The following is a 17,325-nucleotide window of genomic DNA, read 5'->3' as shown; positions in this document are numbered from 1 at the left end:
CTCAAAGTGTGCTACACAAACAATTAAAATATTGTTCTTTTTTTTTCAGTCTTTGTGAAATGTGTGGGCTGTAGCCGCACCTGCATCCTTAAAGCAGCAGCGACAAGCGTGCGTCTGTCTGTTAAAGGGTGGTGACACCCTCAAAGTGTGCTACACAAACAATAAAAATATTCTTCTTCTTTTTTCTGTCTTTGTGAATTGTGTGGGCTGTAGCCGCACTTGCATCCTCAAAGCAGCAGCGACAAGCGTGCGTCTGTCTGTTAAAGGATTACATCGGTGACAGCATCCAAGTAGGCATGTCAGACAGTCCGTACCTGTACTGGCAGGAAAAAGAAGCAATTTGGAGGTCCCTGTACAAACTGGCTCTATTTTACCTGAGTTGCCCCCCCTCCAGTGTGTACTCCGAAAGAGTGTTTAGTGCAGCCGGGAACCTTGTCAGCGAAAGGCGTAGGAGGTTGCTTCCACAAAATGTGGAGAAGATGATGTTCATAAAATGAATTATCAACTCTTCCAGGGAGACCAGCCTCCTGAACATACAGAGGGACCTGTGGTTCCAGCAGGGACGAATTAATACTCTGTGAGGATGAGGATGTACACACTGAAGAGGGTGAGGAATCGGTGGATGAGGAGGATGAGGATGACATCTTGCCTCCGTAGAGCCAGTTTGTGCAGGGACAGATTAATTGCCAGCTTGTTTTGTGGGGGCCCAAACGAACCAATCATTTCAGCCACAGTTGTTTGGCAGACCCTGGCGCTGAAATGATTGGTTTGTTAAAGTGTGCATGTCCTGTTTATACAACATAAGGGTGGGTGGGAGGGCCCAAGGACAATTCCATCTTGCACCTCTTTTTTTTCTTTGCATTATGTACAGTTTGGGGCCTAGTTTTTCAAACTGCCATCCTGTCTGCCACTGCAGTTTCACGCCTAGATGGGTCACGTGTTTGTGCCACCTACTCGTGTCGCTTAGCATAGTCATCCAGCTACCTCGGTGCAACCTTTTGGACATAAAAACACTATTGTGAGGTGTGAGGTGTTCAGAATAGACTGGAAATGAGTGGAAATTAAGGTTATTGAGGTTAATAATAGCATAGGAGCAGAAAAACCTACAAATTCTGTGATTTTAGCTGTTTTTATGCTTTTTTTCAAAAAAATACAGATCCAAAACACAAAACCCAGAACCCAAAACACGGAAGGGTGGTTTTGGCAAAACCAATCCAGATCCAAAACACGAAGAAAGATCCAGATCCAAAACCAAAACACAAAACACGAAAAGTGGCCGGTGCACACCCCTAATATATATATATATATATACATATATATATATATATATTTTTTATTTTTTTTAATTCACGCGATAAAGATTTGCCATGCAGTGATGAACTTGGAGATATAATTCACATTTAAATGCTGTAATGAGTACTGTAACCCATTTTAATCTTTTTTGTAATCAAATACTTTAATTGTATTGCAAAAATAGACTGCAGAAAGCAGACAAAATATTGCTTACTGTTAATAATAATTACATATATTAAAATTAGGGGTGTGCACCGGCCACTTTTCGTGTTTTGTGTTTTGGTTTTGGATCTGGATCTTTCTTCGTGTTTTGGATCTGGATTGGTTTTGCCAAAACCACCCTTCCGTGTTTTGGGTTCTGGGTTTTGTGTTTTGGATCTGTATTTTTTTGAAAAAAAGCATAAAAACAGCTAAAATCACAGAATTTGTAGGTTTTTCTGCTCCTATGCTATTATTAACCTCAATAACCTTAATTTCCACTCATTTCCAGTCTATTCTGAACACCTCACACCTCACAATAGTGTTTTTATGTCCAAAAGGTTGCACCGAGGTAGCTGGATGACTATGCTAAGCGACACGAGTGGGCGGCACAAACACGTGACCCATCTAGGAGTGACACTGCAGTGGCAGGCAGGATGGCAGTTAGAAAAACTAGGCCCCAAACTGTACATAATGCAAAGAAAAAAAGAGGTGCAAGATGGAATTGTCCTTGGGCCCTCCCACCCACCCTTATGTTGTATAAACAGGACATGCACACTTTAACAAATCAATCATTTCAGCGCCAGGGTCTGCCACACAACTGTGGCTGAAATGATTGGTTCGTTTGGGCCCCCACAAAACAAGCTGGCAATTAATGTGTCCCTGCACAAACTGGCTCTACGGAGGCAAGATGTCATCCTCATCCTCCTCATCCACCGATTCCTCACCCTCTTCAGTGTGTACATCCTCATCCTCACAAAGTATTAACTCGTCCCCACTTGAATCCACCACCACAGGTCCCTCTGTACCTTCTGGAGGCTGGTCTCCCTGGAAGAGCTGATAATTCATTTTGATGAACATCATCTTCTCCACATTCTGTGGAAGCAACCTCCTACGCCTTTCGCTGACAAGGTTCCCGGCTGCACTAAACACTCTTTCGGAGTACACACTGGAGGGGGGGCAACTCAGGTAAAATAGAGCCAGTTTGTACAGGGGCCTCCAAATTGCCTCTTTTTCCTGCCAGTACAGGTATGGACTGTCTGACATGCCTACTTGGATGCTGTCACCGATGTAATCCTCCACCATTCTGTCAATGGTGACAGTATCATATGCAGTGACAGTAGACATGTCAGAAATTGTTGCCAGGTCCTTCAGTCCGGACCAGATGTCCAAACTTGGTCCTGCCTGCCCTGCATCACCGCCAGCGGGTTGCTTAGGATACCTAAGTTTTTTCCTGGCAGCCCCAGTTGCGGGAGAAAATGAAGAAGGAGCCGTTGACGTGTCACGTTCCGCTTCAGCTGACAGTGTGTTCACCAGCAGGTCTTTGCACCTCTGCAGGCTTGTGTCGGCCGGAAAGAGAGACACCACATAGGCTTTAAACCTAGGATCGAGCACGGTGGCCAAAATGTAGTGGTCTGATTTCAACAGATTGACCACCCTGGAATCCTGGCAAAGCGAATGAAGGGCTTCATCCACAAGTCCCACATGCCGAGCGGAATCGCTCCGTCTTAGCTCCTCCTTCACTTTCTCCAGCTGCTTCTGCAAAAGCCTGATGAGGGGAATGACCTGACTCAAGCTGGCAGTGTCTGAACTGACTTCACGTGTGGCAAGTTCGAAGGGCTGAAGAACCTTGCACAACACGGAAATCATTCTCCACTGCGCTTGAGTCAGGTGCATACCCCCTCCTTTGCCTATGTCATAGGTGGATGTATAGGCTTGTATGGCCTTTTGCTGCTCCTCCATCCTCTGAAGCATATAGAGGGTTGAGTTCCACCGCGTCACAACCTCTTGCTTCAGGTGATGGCGGGGCAGGTTCAAGAGTGTTTGCTGGCGCTCCAGTCTTCGGCACGCAGTCGCTGAATGGCGAAAGTGGCCAGAAATTTTTCGGGCCACCCAAAGCGTCTCCTGCACGCCCCTGTCGCTTTTCAGAAAATTCTGCACCACCAAGTTTATTGTGTGAGCAAAACATGGGACGTGCTGGAATTTGCCCAGATGTAATGCCCGCACAATATTGGTGGCGTTGTCAGATATCACAAATCCCCAGGAGAGTCTAAGTGGGGTAAGCCACTGGGCGATGATTTCCCTCAGTTTCTCTAAGAGGTTGTCGGCGGTGTGCCTCTTACTGAAACCGGTGATACACAGCGTAGCCTGCCTTGTAACGAGCTGGCGTTTCTGAGATGCTGCTACTGGTGACGCTGCTGCTGTTGCTGCGTAAGGTGATACATCTACCCAGTGGGCTGTCACAGTCATATAGTCCTTAGTCTGCCCTGTTCCACTTGTCCACATGTCCGTGGTTAAGTGGACATTGTGTACAACGGCATTTTTCAGGACACTGAGGACACTTTTTCTGACGTTTCTGTACAGTCTCGGTATCGCCTGCCTAGTGAAGTGGAATCTAGACGGGATTTGGAACCGGGGACACACTACCTCCATCAATTGTCTAAATCCCACTGCACTAATGGCGGATACCGGACGCACGTCTAACACCAACATAGCAGTCAAGGCCTCAGTTATACGTTTTGCTTCAGGATGACTGCTGTCGTACTTCATCCTCCTCGCTAAGGACTGTTGGAGGGTCAATTGTTTAGTAAAAGTAGTGGTGTTCCTACTTCCTCTCTGGGATGATGAACGACTCCCAGCAGCAGCAGCAACAGCAGCAGCGGCAGCAGTAGGCGTAGCAATGCAGGATCCTCCGGAGGAATCCCGGATAGGAGAGTCAGTCATGCCAGTGATATGGCCTGCAGGACTACTTCCGATCCTGACTAAGGAGGAAATTGACGAGGAGGGAGTTGACGGTGTGGTTTGCAGGCGCTTGGATACAACAGGACAACGGGATTTAGGTGTCCCTGGACTGCTTACGGTCTGAGCCAAAGTTTCTGAACTTGACAGTAACTTTTTATGAACGCGCTGCAGGTGCCGTATAAGGGAGGATGTTCCTAGGTGGTTGACGTCCCTACCCCTACTTATTTCACCTTTACATATGGTACATATGGCAAGACAGTTGTTGTCCGGATTTGGATAGAAATATTGCCAGACCAAAGAGGTGGAATGTTTGGTCTTCTGCCCAGGCATGACCGTGATGGGCTTTTTCATCCCACGGACAACAACTGTCTCCCCCGGAGCCTGATTTAAACAAACCACATCACCATCAGAATCCTCCTCGCCAACTTCCTCCTCAGCGCCAGCTACACCAGTATCCTCATCCTGTTGTACTTCAACAGTGACATCTTCAATTTGCATATCAGCAAGTGGACTGTGGGTGCTCCTTTCAGCACTTGCAGGGGGCGTGCAAATGGTGGAAAGAGCCACCTCTTCCCGTCCAGTGCTGGGAAGGTCAGGCATCGCAACCACCACCACACTTGGACTCTCTTTGGGGATTTGTGATATCTTCTTAGAAAGCACAGTTCTTCGCTGTGCTTTTGCCAGCTTAACTCTTTTGATTTTTTTAGTGGGAGGAGTGCTTCCATCGTCATGTGAAGCTGAACCACTAGTCATGAACATACTAGGGATCGACCTTAGCCGTTCCTTGCCACTCCGTGTCGTAAATGGCATATTGGCAAGTTTACGTTTCTCTTCAGCTGATTTAAATGTCTTTTTCAAGGTCATTTTCCTGAACTTTGCCATTTGGGATTGTATGTGCCCTCTACTATGACATTGGGCATCGGCCTTGGCAGACGACGTTGATGGCATGTTATCGTCTATGTCATGACTAGTGGCAGCAGCTTCAGCACTAGGAGGAAGTGGTTCTTGATCTTTCTCTATTTTATTTTTATCGGAGAAAGTTTGGTCCTCCATTTATGTTATATCGATTTGATATATACGTGCGGCTAAACACAGAAAATAAATTTTTTTTTGGTTCGGACTGGAGTGTACTTTGTGGGTTACAGCACCCTTTAACGGTCAAGCCAGCCGGCCCTTTACTTATGACACAGGCGCACTCTTGGCACTACTTTGTTGATGCACGTGCGGCTACTGCGCACACAATTCACAAACACAGAAAATAATTTTTTTTTGGTTTGGACTGGAGTGTACTTTGGGGGTTACAGCACCCTTTAACGGTCAAGCCAGCCGGCCCTTTACTTATGACACAGGCGCACGCTTGGCACTACTTTGTTGATGCACGTGCGGCTACTGCGCACACAATTCACAAACACAGAAAAAAATTTTTTTTTGGTTTGGACTGGAGTGTACTTTCGGGGGTTACAGCACCCTTAACGGTCAAGCCAGCCGGCCCTTTACTTATGACACAGGCGCACGCTTGGCACTACTTTGTTGATGCACGTGCGGCTACTGCGCACACAATTCACAAACACAGAAAATAATTTTTTTTTTGGTTTGGACTGGAGTGTACTTTCGGGGGTTACAGCACCCTTTAACGGTCAAGCCAGCCGGCCCTTTACTTATGACACAGGCGCACGCTTGGCACTACTTTGTTGATGCACGTGCGGCTACTGCGCACACAATTCACAAACACAGAAAATAATTTTTTTTTTGGTTTGGACTGGAGTGTACTTTCGGGGGTTACAGCACCCTTAACGGTCAAGCCAGCCGGCCCTTTACTTATGACACAGGCGCACGCTTGGCACTACTTTGTTGATGCACGTGTGGCTACTGCGCACACAATTCACAAACACAGAAAATAATTTTTTTTTTGGTTTGGACTGGAGTGTACTTTCGGGGGTTACAGCACCCTTAACGGTCAAGCCAGCCGGCCCTTTACTTATGACACAGGCGCACGCTTGGCACTACTTTGTTGATGCACGTGCGGCTACTGCGCACACAATTCACAAACACAGAAAATAATTTTTTTTTTGGTTTGGACTGGAGTGTACTTTCGGGGGTTACAGCACCCTTAACGGTCAAGCCAGCCGGCCCTTTACTTATGACACAGGCGCACGCTTGGCACTACTTTGTTGATGCACGTGCGGCTACTGCGCACACAATTCACAAACACAGAAAATAATTTTTTTTTTGGTTTGGACTGGAGTGTACTTGGGGGTTACAGCACCCTTTAACGGTCAAGCCAGCCGGCCCTTTACTTATGACACAGGCGCACGCTTGGCACTACTTTGTTGATGCACGTGCGACTACTGCGCACACAATTCACAAACACAGAAAATAATATTTTTTTTGGTTTGGACTGGAGTGTACTTTCGGGGGTTACAGCACCCTTAACGGTCAAGCCAGCCGGCCCTTTACTTATGACACAGGCGCACGCTTGGCACTACTTTGTTGATGCACGTGCGGCTACTGCGCACACAATTCACAAACACAGAAAATAATTTTTTTTTTGGTTTGGACTGGAGTGTACTTTCGGGGGTTACAGCACCCTTAACGGTCAAGCCAGCCGGCCCTTTACTTATGACACAGGCGCACGCTTGGCACTACTTTGTTGATGCACGTGCGACTACTGCGCACACAATTCACAAACACAGAAAATAATATTTTTTTTGGTTTGGACTGGAGTGTACTTTCGGGGGTTACAGCACCCTTAACGGTCAAGCCAGCCGGCCCTTTACTTATGACACAGGCGCACGCTTGGCACTACTTTGTTGATGCACGTGCGGCTACTGCGCACACAATTCACAAACACAGAAAATAATTTTTTTTTTGGTTTGGACTGGAGTGTACTTTCGGGGGTTACAGCACCCTTAACGGTCAAGCCAGCCGGCCCTTTACTTATGACACAGGCGCACGCTTGGCACTACTTTGTTGATGCACGTGCGGCTACTGCGCACACAATTCACAAACACAGAAAATATTTTTTTTTTTGGTTTGGACTGGAGTGTACTTTCGGGGGTTACAGCACCCTTAACGGTCAAGCCAGCCGGCCCTTTACTTATGACACAGGCGCACGCTTGGCACTACTTTGTTGATGCACGTGCGGCTACTGCGCACACAATTCACAAACACAGAAAATATATTATTTTTTTAGCACTTGGGGGGAGCACCCCTGATGGACAGAGCACCCCCTGGACAACACTACAGCACTCCTTTAGGACTGGGACACTGCACAGGACTTTGGAGTGGACACAGCCCCTATGGAGAACTGACTGCACAACACAGTCCAGCCAGCCCCTATGGACTTTGAAGTAGTGGACACAGCCCCTATTAACAACAGCAGCACAGCACAACACAGCCAGCCCCTATGGACTTTGAAGTAGTGGACAACAGCAGCACTACACTACACTACACTACACAGCCCTAACTCCCACCCTCCCTCTTCACTGTCCACAGCCGAGTGAGAAAATGGCGCCGACGTGTGTACCTTATATAGGATCCAAAACCCGCGAGACTCGGAAGGCGGGAAGATGACGTTTTGCCTCGATTTCAGATCCGAGTCAGGCGGGAAAAGTCGAGCCTGACTCGGATCGGACTCGGATCGGGGGGGCTCGGGGGGGTTCGGATTTCAGAAATCCGAACCCGCTCACCCCTAATTAAAATAAATATGCTTAAAGCAATAAAGGTTCATGGGGCTGTTACTGCCATTACTGTGTGGCCTAATATTACAAGGGGCATTACTGTGTGTGGCATAATGTATAGGAGGTATTACTGTGTGTGGCATAATGTATAAGGGACATTACTGTGTGTGGCATAATGTGTAAGGAGCATTACTGTGTGACATAATGTATTATAAGGGGCATTACTGTGTGTGGCATAATGTGTTATAAGGGGCATTACTGTGTGGAATAATGTATAATGGGCACTACTACTGCATGGCACAATATATAAGGGGCACTACTGTTGTTTGGCATAATATGTTATAAGGGGCACTACTACTGTGTGGCATAATGTTTAGAAGGAGTACTACTATGTGGCATAAAGTGAATGGGCTCTACTGTGTGGCGTAATGTGAATAAGAGGCACTACTGTGTGATGTAACATGAATAAGGGACACTACTGTGCAGTGTAATGTGACTAAAATACACTACCATGCAGTGTAATTTGCATAAGGGGCACTACTATGTGGTATCATTTGAATTTGGGGTACTACTATGTGTTCAAGCCACTTTCCAGGAAGATCACACCTGTTTTTTTTTGTCTTGTGCCTTCGGCGTGCTATTCCTGCTTCACTTGTGGATGGCGGCAGGATGCTCTTTTCTCAGTATGTGTAGTTATGGCTTTGCTTTGGTGTGCACAGATGTGTCCTCCTCTGTGTTCAGCACCCCTGCCCTAAAAAATTCCTACAGTGATTACTATCTAATCCTCTACAACTGCTAAGCTAGGGCTTAGCAGCCCTTTGGGAAAATGCCTTCACTTTTCTTTGTGTGTTACCTCCACCAATGAAGTGCCAACTTTACCTAACAGAACCAACCAAATACCAAATATCTGACTATGGCACATGTCTGAATTTCCTGCAGGACTTGTTCTGTTGTGTGTTTTTTAATACACAGAATGATGCGCACTTGTATGTTGTTCTTCTAATATTAATTATATTTGTAAGAGCATAGACTAAGAACTGGGAGGAGTCATGAATAGTAAGGGGAGGAGTCTATGCTAGGACCCAGAAGCGGATGTGAGGTGGGACTGTGTGCTTTAAATGCGTCCGGTGGTATTCCATACCGATCCCCTCTGTATGTATACAATGCTGTGACTACAGAGATAGTCCAAATAATGGGGAATGTACATCTTTTTGCTGACACAGTTTCCAGACTAAAGTCCTTAGTACCTCTGAAATGTGGATTTTCATTCAGTGTTTTCTACCTGAAGATGTCAGAGGGAATAGAAATGTATGACTGAGCGATTACAAGCTGGATCTAGGTATGATGTCCTCCGTGACCTCTGTTTGTTTGTGAAGTAACAGGAATGGCCAGGCATGTGCTTATCCATTATACTGTCTGATTCATTCCTTTCATAAGCCAATATATTATCTTATACAATAGTAGTCTAACTGCGATGTCCTTAAGGTGAATCCTGCATCCTGCCTTTGTAGGGGGATCCCACCCTCTTTAATTAAAATGTATAATGAATAAAGTCTAATGGCGCTAGATATAAAAACTAGAGATGAGCACCGACCCCCATGTTTTGGATTTGGATCTGTATCTTCTTCGTGTTTTGGATCTGGATTTGGTTTTGCCAAAACAGCCTTTGCGTGTTTTGGTTTTGGTTCTGGATCTGTATTTTTTTCAAAAAAATCATAAAACAGCTGAAATCACATAATTTGGGCCTGTTTTTGTTCCTACAGTATTAGTAACCTCAATAACATTTATCTCCACATCACAGCTCACAATATTGATTTAATTCAGGTTAAGCCAAAAGGTTGCATCGAGCTAGATGGCTGACTAAATTAAGCAACAGCAGTGCGCATCACAAATGTGGCAGTTCAGCTTCCAACAAGGCACATCTAGGAAACAGAGTGGCACTGCAGTAGCAGACAGGATGGCAGTTTAATAAACTGTATGACCCCATAGAGAAACAAAGAATGTTTTCATTAATCAAGAACTAGATCAGAGGCCCGAGAGACATGGAGTATGTTTATGGAGTAGTTGAAGGTAGGGAAAAGAAGAAAGGATTGATTAGTTTGTGAATGTATTACATTTTTGGGATTCTGAAGAAAGGGAGGATCAATGTAGGATTCAGTTCCTGAAAAACATCTTTGATCTAGAGAAGGTTTGCTATTCAAGCATGGAGAGATTGTCAGATGCAGTGTCTGCACCATCGCACAGAGATGCTTGGGGCATATATGTGAGCAGGCTCACTGAATCCCACTTGTGTCCAATCCTATGTGAACCAACCACCCAAAAACCTGATCACCTGAGTGACATCTGCAGAGCACCTGTCCCTAACACACAGTGAGGGCAGCCATTGTGTGCCACATCCTGATTGAATATTGATTAAGCCAATATACGCTGTATATTTTTTATACATCTAATAGAATGCAGTGCCCTTGCTTGTGGAGGTGCTAAATAGTACACACTGTAAACAGACATCTTCTTTGTGCTCAGGGTTGTTGTTGGGGATAATGGGACCAAGACTTGCTGTTTACATCAGAGGAAAGCAGCCTGTAGCTCTCTGGATGAACTACAACTCCCAGCATCCGTGCTGTTTGCCGGGCCTGCTGGAAGTTGTTTGTCAACAACGGGTAGAGGGCCTCAGGCTATCTCAGCCTGCATTACGCACGGTATGTACCATGTAAATATGTATGTATGTAACCAATATCGACACATTTTTCTATGTATTAGCATTTTATTGCACACATCCTGACAGGAAGATGCTCTGTGCTGCTGCTCATATTTCTGGTCTCTCACATGCACCATCTACATTATCCAGTTATTCCGCTTAGAGTCACCTGCATACAAAGGAGTCAGGCGTTTATTGAGCTGAACTTTTATTTGTAACAGCCTATCAATTCACTAGGGTCCTGGGGCAACAGGTTGGGGATGGGGGGGAGCAATTACAAAAACTGGGTACATTTGAAAATATACCATGTTTTAACAACCCATTCAACTTGGTGGTAGGAAATTTGTTTTAAAAATGAAAGGGGCATGCAGGAGATGCTGTCTGTGGCCATAACAATTTCTGGACATTTTTGGGATTCATCAACCGCATGTAGAAGATTTCAACAGATGTGGCAGTGCAACTTCCAACATGACATATCTAGGAAAAAAGAGTGGCACTGCCGTAGCAGACATGATGGCAGTTTAATAAACTTTAAAAATGTTTGTCATCTACGCAAAAAGACAGTCAGCAATGCCCCAAACAGTGCATAATGCAAAAAAGAGGTGTAAGATGGAATTGTCCTTGGGCCCTCCCACCCACCCTTATGTTGTAGCTATTAAACAGGACATGCACAGTTTAACAAACCAATCACTTTTAGCGACAGGGACTGCCATTTGTGGCTGAAGTGATTGGTTTGTTTGGGCCCCCACAAAAAATTGCTGGCAATGATCTCTATGTACACAAACTGTCTCTACAGAGGCAAGAAGTTGTCACCATCATCATCCTATTCCTCACCCTTATCAGTGTGTACATAATCTTCACACAATATTAATTAGTCCTCGCTGGAATCCACCATTACAAGTGCTTCTGTATTTTTTGGACATAATTGGTGGTAAAGGTCTTCCTCGTGGAATTTGTAGTTCATTTTGATGAACATCATCTTTTCCACATTTTGAGGAAGTAGCCTCCTACGCTGATCGCTGACAAGGTTCCCGGCTGTGCTAAAAACTCTTTCTGAGCACACACTGGAGGGTGGGCAGCTCAAGTAGAGCAAAGCCAGTTTGTGCAAAAGCCTCCAAATTGCCTTCTTTCCTGCCAATAGTCAAACGGACTGTCTAACATACCTACTTGGACGCTAGCATTAATATAATTCTAAACCATTCTTTGAATGGTGACCGTATCAGATGAAGTCATGGTAGAGGTGTCATAAATTGTAGGCAATTATTTTAGACTCCACCAGAAGTTAAAAGGTTGTTTTGACTCATCTACATCACCAGTGGGTCTCCTAGGAAAGCTGGCAGCCGCACTTGCCGGAGAAACTGAAGGAGGTGCTATCACTGCATCATGTGCCGCTTGAACTGACAATTTGCTTATCAACAGATGTTTGTATCTCTTCAGATCTGTGTCCATTGGGAAGAAAGACATGACTTTTGACTTAAACCTGGGATCGAGCACAGTTGCTAAAGTGTATTGATCTGATTGTAGGATCCTGACAAACAAACAAAAAATGGCAGCTGCTCAATCAATCTAGCAGCACTAATCAGGTGCATGAAAGGGAGGGGTCATACTAAGTAGAAAAAGGAGGGGGGTTTAACCCCCTATTGTTCCTCAGCACACTGAATAGTACCTGCAACAATATATGAAGACTATATGGTCATAGAAATCAGAGATATTAGTTGCATGCATTTGCAAATACATGGGAAGCTGCTAGGCCACGTCACGGCTTCTCTGTCTCTAGCAGTCCCTAACACTAAGGGATTCACATCCGGGGCGCAGTGCACCCCGAAAAACGTCCAGCCCAGGACCCCCCCCCCCAGGGCATCACACGAAAAATGGAAAAAGAGTGACAGTGCAGTGTAAAGTATAGGTGTGTAAGACTAATTAATGGGTGTTGGAAAAAGGGGTTAAAATATATGTGACTTATTACATGAATAAAATACAAACATAATATGTGATGTAAAAAGCAACTATGTGTATTAAGTGGTGATGCCATGAGGGGGCCCAGCCAGACCAGCCCCGGGGTTCTAACGCCTGTACGCTCACCCCAAATGTAAAATATACCAATTATAAGGCCTCATGATAAAGGCACATATAAATTTTGTCAAATGTAAGGCCTCCTGATAAAGGCACATACATAAATGCATCCACATTGAGAGCCAGCTTACCTGGGAGTCACCCCTGGGAACTCCAACTAGCACTACTAGAACCAGCATGCCCTACTAATACTGGCTCCTTCATGCCACTCATACCAAACAAACAAAAAATGGCAGCTGTTCAATCAATCTAGCAGCACTAATCAGGTGCATGAAAGGGAGGGGTCATACTAAGTAGAAAAAGGAGGGGGGTTTAACCCCCTATTGTCCCTCAGCACACTGAATAGTACCTGCAACAATATATGAAGACTATATGGTCTTCATATATTGAGGAACAATAGGGGGTTAAACCCCCCTCCTTTTTCGACTAAGATCCTGACAACCCTTGGATCCTGGCAAAGCGACTAAAGTCCGACATACTTAGCAGAATTGCTTCATTTCAGCTCGTCCTTCAGTTCTCGAGCTGCTTTTACAATAATCTAATTAGGGGTATTACCTGACTCAAGCTGGCAGTGTCTGAACTCACTTCACAAGAGACTACTTCGAAGAGTTTCAGCACCTTGCACAACACGGAAAGTATTTTCCACTGAGCTTGAGAAAGGTACATTCCCCCTCCTCTACCTATGTCATAAGTCATTGTGTAGCTGTGAGGGGCGGGTGCGGTGCAATGCCTGCTGCTGTGCAGGTGTAAGTCTGTTACTTACCTTGTGTCGCACCCTCTCACCTTCAGGCCGTGTGTTGAGCAGACGGTCCTGGAACCTCCAAATAGAACACGGACACGATGACCTAGGGGGAAGGAGACGAGGTGAGTACCGTCCTTCCTCACGTCGACCGACGCGCCCTACCGAACCGGGGGATAAATTCAGGTTTTAAGTGAAGATCATCATTGGCACTTTTGGCCTCAGATCCCGAATTTTCACCTATCGGTACTCACGCACCAGGTGAAGATCCGTCCTTGCACCGGGTTGCAAGGTTCACCGTCCGCCCAGAGGGAAGGAGATAGATAGTGACAAACAGGGAGAGACAGTACACACAGATATTCCTCACCGTGTCCACTCTTGCTCTTTGTCCGCTCACTCGCCTACAGGTCCCTGTAAGGAGATACACAACACAGCCGTGCAGGGCCTAAACCTATGTCAAGCAACTACACATACTAAAACGGCATCACCCTCAACCTACAGTGTGTGTAGTGCGACAGATATAACAAAAAACGAAACATTTGCCCTGCACGGAACACCAAACACAGACTAAATACACAAGAGCAAAACACAGTGCTGTCCCTTTAAATGTCTGCTACCTATCCAGAGCTGGCCAGCTCCTCTTCTCGGTGACTGGAGAAACCACTACCTCATGGGTGGAAGCCGTACAGCTCTCCACCACTGCTCACACCTCTAATCATCCGCCTCTGTTAGCACTGCAGCTAATGGGCTCAGGGCCCTGGGCCTAACGCCCAGGGTCTTACCTGCGGCTCAGGCCTAGGTGCCTGCCAAATGGTGGGCTCTGGTAGTGGTCTGGGCCTAATGCCCAGACCACATTTTATGGGGCTCAGGCCTATTTGCCTGCCTGTCTGTGGGGCTCGCCTAGCGGTCTGGGCCTAATGCCCAGACCACCTTATATGGTGGGTGGCTCGGGCAGTTGCCCGCCTACTTTATTATATAGTGACCTGGGCCTAGTACCCAGGCCACTTACACCTACTAATGGGGCAATCCTTTCATAGGACCTAATGCCCGCTAAAATGCCCCGGGCCTTGTGCCCGCCTAATTACCCACGGGCCTAGTGCCCGACAATGCTACACGGGCCTAGCGCCCGACAACCCCCGGCGGTCTAGGGAGGAGGGTATATGGTGGGCCTCACGGAGGGCCTACCTGCTACGTTGGAAGAGGCTGTGGGGGGGAACTTCGTGATGCTCTTTTACTTTCCTCCCCCGCAGTCCTCTCCGGTCCTCAGCCGCATTCTTTGGCCGCTGGCCCGTCCTGGCCAGCGGCACCGCCTCTTCTTCCTTTCTTCCAGCCGGCGCCGCCTGTCTTCTTCTTTCTTGACAGCGGTGTCTTCTGGCCTCTTCCGCGGCCGCCGCCCCTGTTGCCGCGCCGATCTTCTGCTCTTCGGGAGGTCTTCTCTCCTCCCTCTCCGCCGCCGAACTGAACTTTCCCGCTCGGCGCTGTCTAATACAAGATGGCACGAGTGGGCGGGGCTATGACACGGCGAGCCGCGATTGGCTCGTCGCGTCCGCCTCTGATTGGCTGCTGGCCCGCGAGCCAGGTTTGGCTCGCGGCCAGAGCCAAACGCCCGCCGCGCCCAACGCCTGACCGGCGCTGGGAGCAAGTACTCTCTCCCAGCGCCGGCTACCCGCCGCTTCTTGGCTGCCGGGCGCCAAGCTCCGCTGAGCTTGCGCCCGGAGCCAAGCTTCTCCCGGCGCCACAGTACCGCCGGCACTGGTGAAAGGGACCAGGCGGTCCCTTCACCAGGTGCCCGTGGTGTCTGCACCGACGCTAGGGACATTACTGTCCCAGCGCCGGCAACGGATGTGTCCCGCAGAGGACACATCCCTTCTGCCTGCCCCTGCACGTCGGCTGATGCTGGGATCAAACACGTGATCCCAGCACAGCCTTCCACATTTCCCCCCCCTTTTTCCTTTGTAGTCCCTACAAAGTCTTCTTCCATCTCCAACGTCCGCGGGTCAGGGTATTCTATGGTCCCTCCAGCGAGGATCTGTTCAAGGGCCCAGCCGGGACCGACTATGACCCCACATTCCTTCTCCACTATCTCCGGGCTCTCCATCTTTGTACCTCCTGACTTCACTCTGCCGATCCTCTGTGGGAGTGGCAACTCGGAAGTGCCACACACGATGGGCCACCATGGGGAATTTTCTTCTAAGGGTGCCGCAGCCACCCACTCTTCTTCCAACTTGTCTGGGGCATCTTCACTGAATTCAGGGTGTGGCACTAACCACCACCCAATAGTCGATTCCTCCGGGGCATCCTCTTCCTCTCGGGTCTCCGCCGACATTTTCCATGAGTCTGGACTCTTCTCCACAGACTCCTGCAGCAAGCGACACTTTCCTTCTTCAGCGTACTCCATCTCTTCCGCTGACATCTCCGGGTATCCAGGTCTCGGACTCTTCCAGCATGGGGAGATCCTAGACTCCTTTGCCACTGGGTCTTCACGCTCTTCCTTATAGCGTGGCATCTTCACCTCCCAGTCATCCACATCCATCCTCTGCGGTCAAGGATTCTTCTTTACTGGGACCTCTTCGGGGCTTAACAGTGCCACTGCATCTTCCCAGGGACACTCATGGGCCAAGTGTCCCTGCCGCCGACACTTCCAGCACGGGGGTGCTGTTGCCATCTTCATCACAAAGGGGTCTCTACTCTTCGGCTCCTGCTCAGGAACAATGGGCACCTGCGAACGTACTTCCAGCAGGCTCTTCTGCTCCACTTCCCTGGCTTCTTCTATCCACTTCTGGGCTCTGCCATTCAAGATCATCCCGTCTTCGTCCCACGGACAATCTCGAAGCTCATGCTCTGGATCTCCACATCTTTCACACCGGAATTCTTCATCCTCCTGGTGCCACTCTTCATCACGTGGACAGCTATTATGCTCATGCCCGTAGGTTCCGCAGAGCATACACCAGAGTCTCTTCTTCACAGAGTTCTTCTGACCACATCTCTGGACCGCTTGCTGGGCCATCTGTGTGATCTCCAACAGGGACATTTCTTCCTCTTCTGTCGCCCTAAACTCTCTCCAGGGACATTCGCTGGCATCATGTCCCAGCCGCTGACACGTCTTGCAGGGGATCACAGCGGATTTCTTGCGCCCCTTCTCCCGGCGCTCTTCCTTGCCGCGCTGTACCGACCGCTGCACCATCTTCATGATGTCTTCTCCCGACACCGTAATCCAGTCTCTCTTGTCCTCATACGCCCGGGGATGGATCCACTCCGGAGTTGTCCGTAGGGAGGTCCTCTTGCCGGTGGTCCACATCGTGTCCGTGATCCTGCCGACTACGCCAAATGTGAGGGGCAGGTGCGGTGCAATGCCTGCTGCTGTGCAGGTGTAAGTCTGTTACTTACCTTAAGTCGCACCCTCTCACCTTCAGGCCGTGTGTTGAGCAGACGGTCCTGGAACCTCCAAATAGAACACGGACACGATGACCTAGGGGGAAGGAGACGAGGTGAGTACCGTCCTTCCTCACGTCGACCGACGCGCCCTACCGAACCGGGGGATAAATTCAGGTTTTAAGTGAAGATCATCATTGGCACTTTTGGCCTCAGATCCCGAATTTTCACCTATCGGTACTCACGCACCAGGTGAAGATCCGTCCTTGCACCGGGTTGCAAGGTTCACCGTCCGCCCAGAAGGAAGGAGATAGATAGTGACAAACAGGGAGAGACAGTACACACAGATATTCCTCACCATGTCCACTCTTGCTCTTCGTCCGCTCACTCGCCTACAGGTCCCTGTAAGGAGATACACAACACAGCCGTGCAGGGCCTAAACCTATGTCAAGCAACTACACATACTAAAACGGCATCACCCTCAACCTACAGTGTGTGTAGTGCGACAGATGTAACAAAAAACTAAACAT

The sequence above is a fragment of the Taudactylus pleione genome, unplaced genomic scaffold, assembly GCF_031769625.1.
Source record: "Taudactylus pleione unplaced genomic scaffold, aTauple2 ptg000010l, whole genome shotgun sequence".
Classification (NCBI taxonomy): Eukaryota; Metazoa; Chordata; class Amphibia; order Anura; family Myobatrachidae; genus Taudactylus; species Taudactylus pleione.
The sequence above is the reverse complement of the archived record's forward strand: the minus strand, read 5'-3'. Positions refer to the sequence as shown.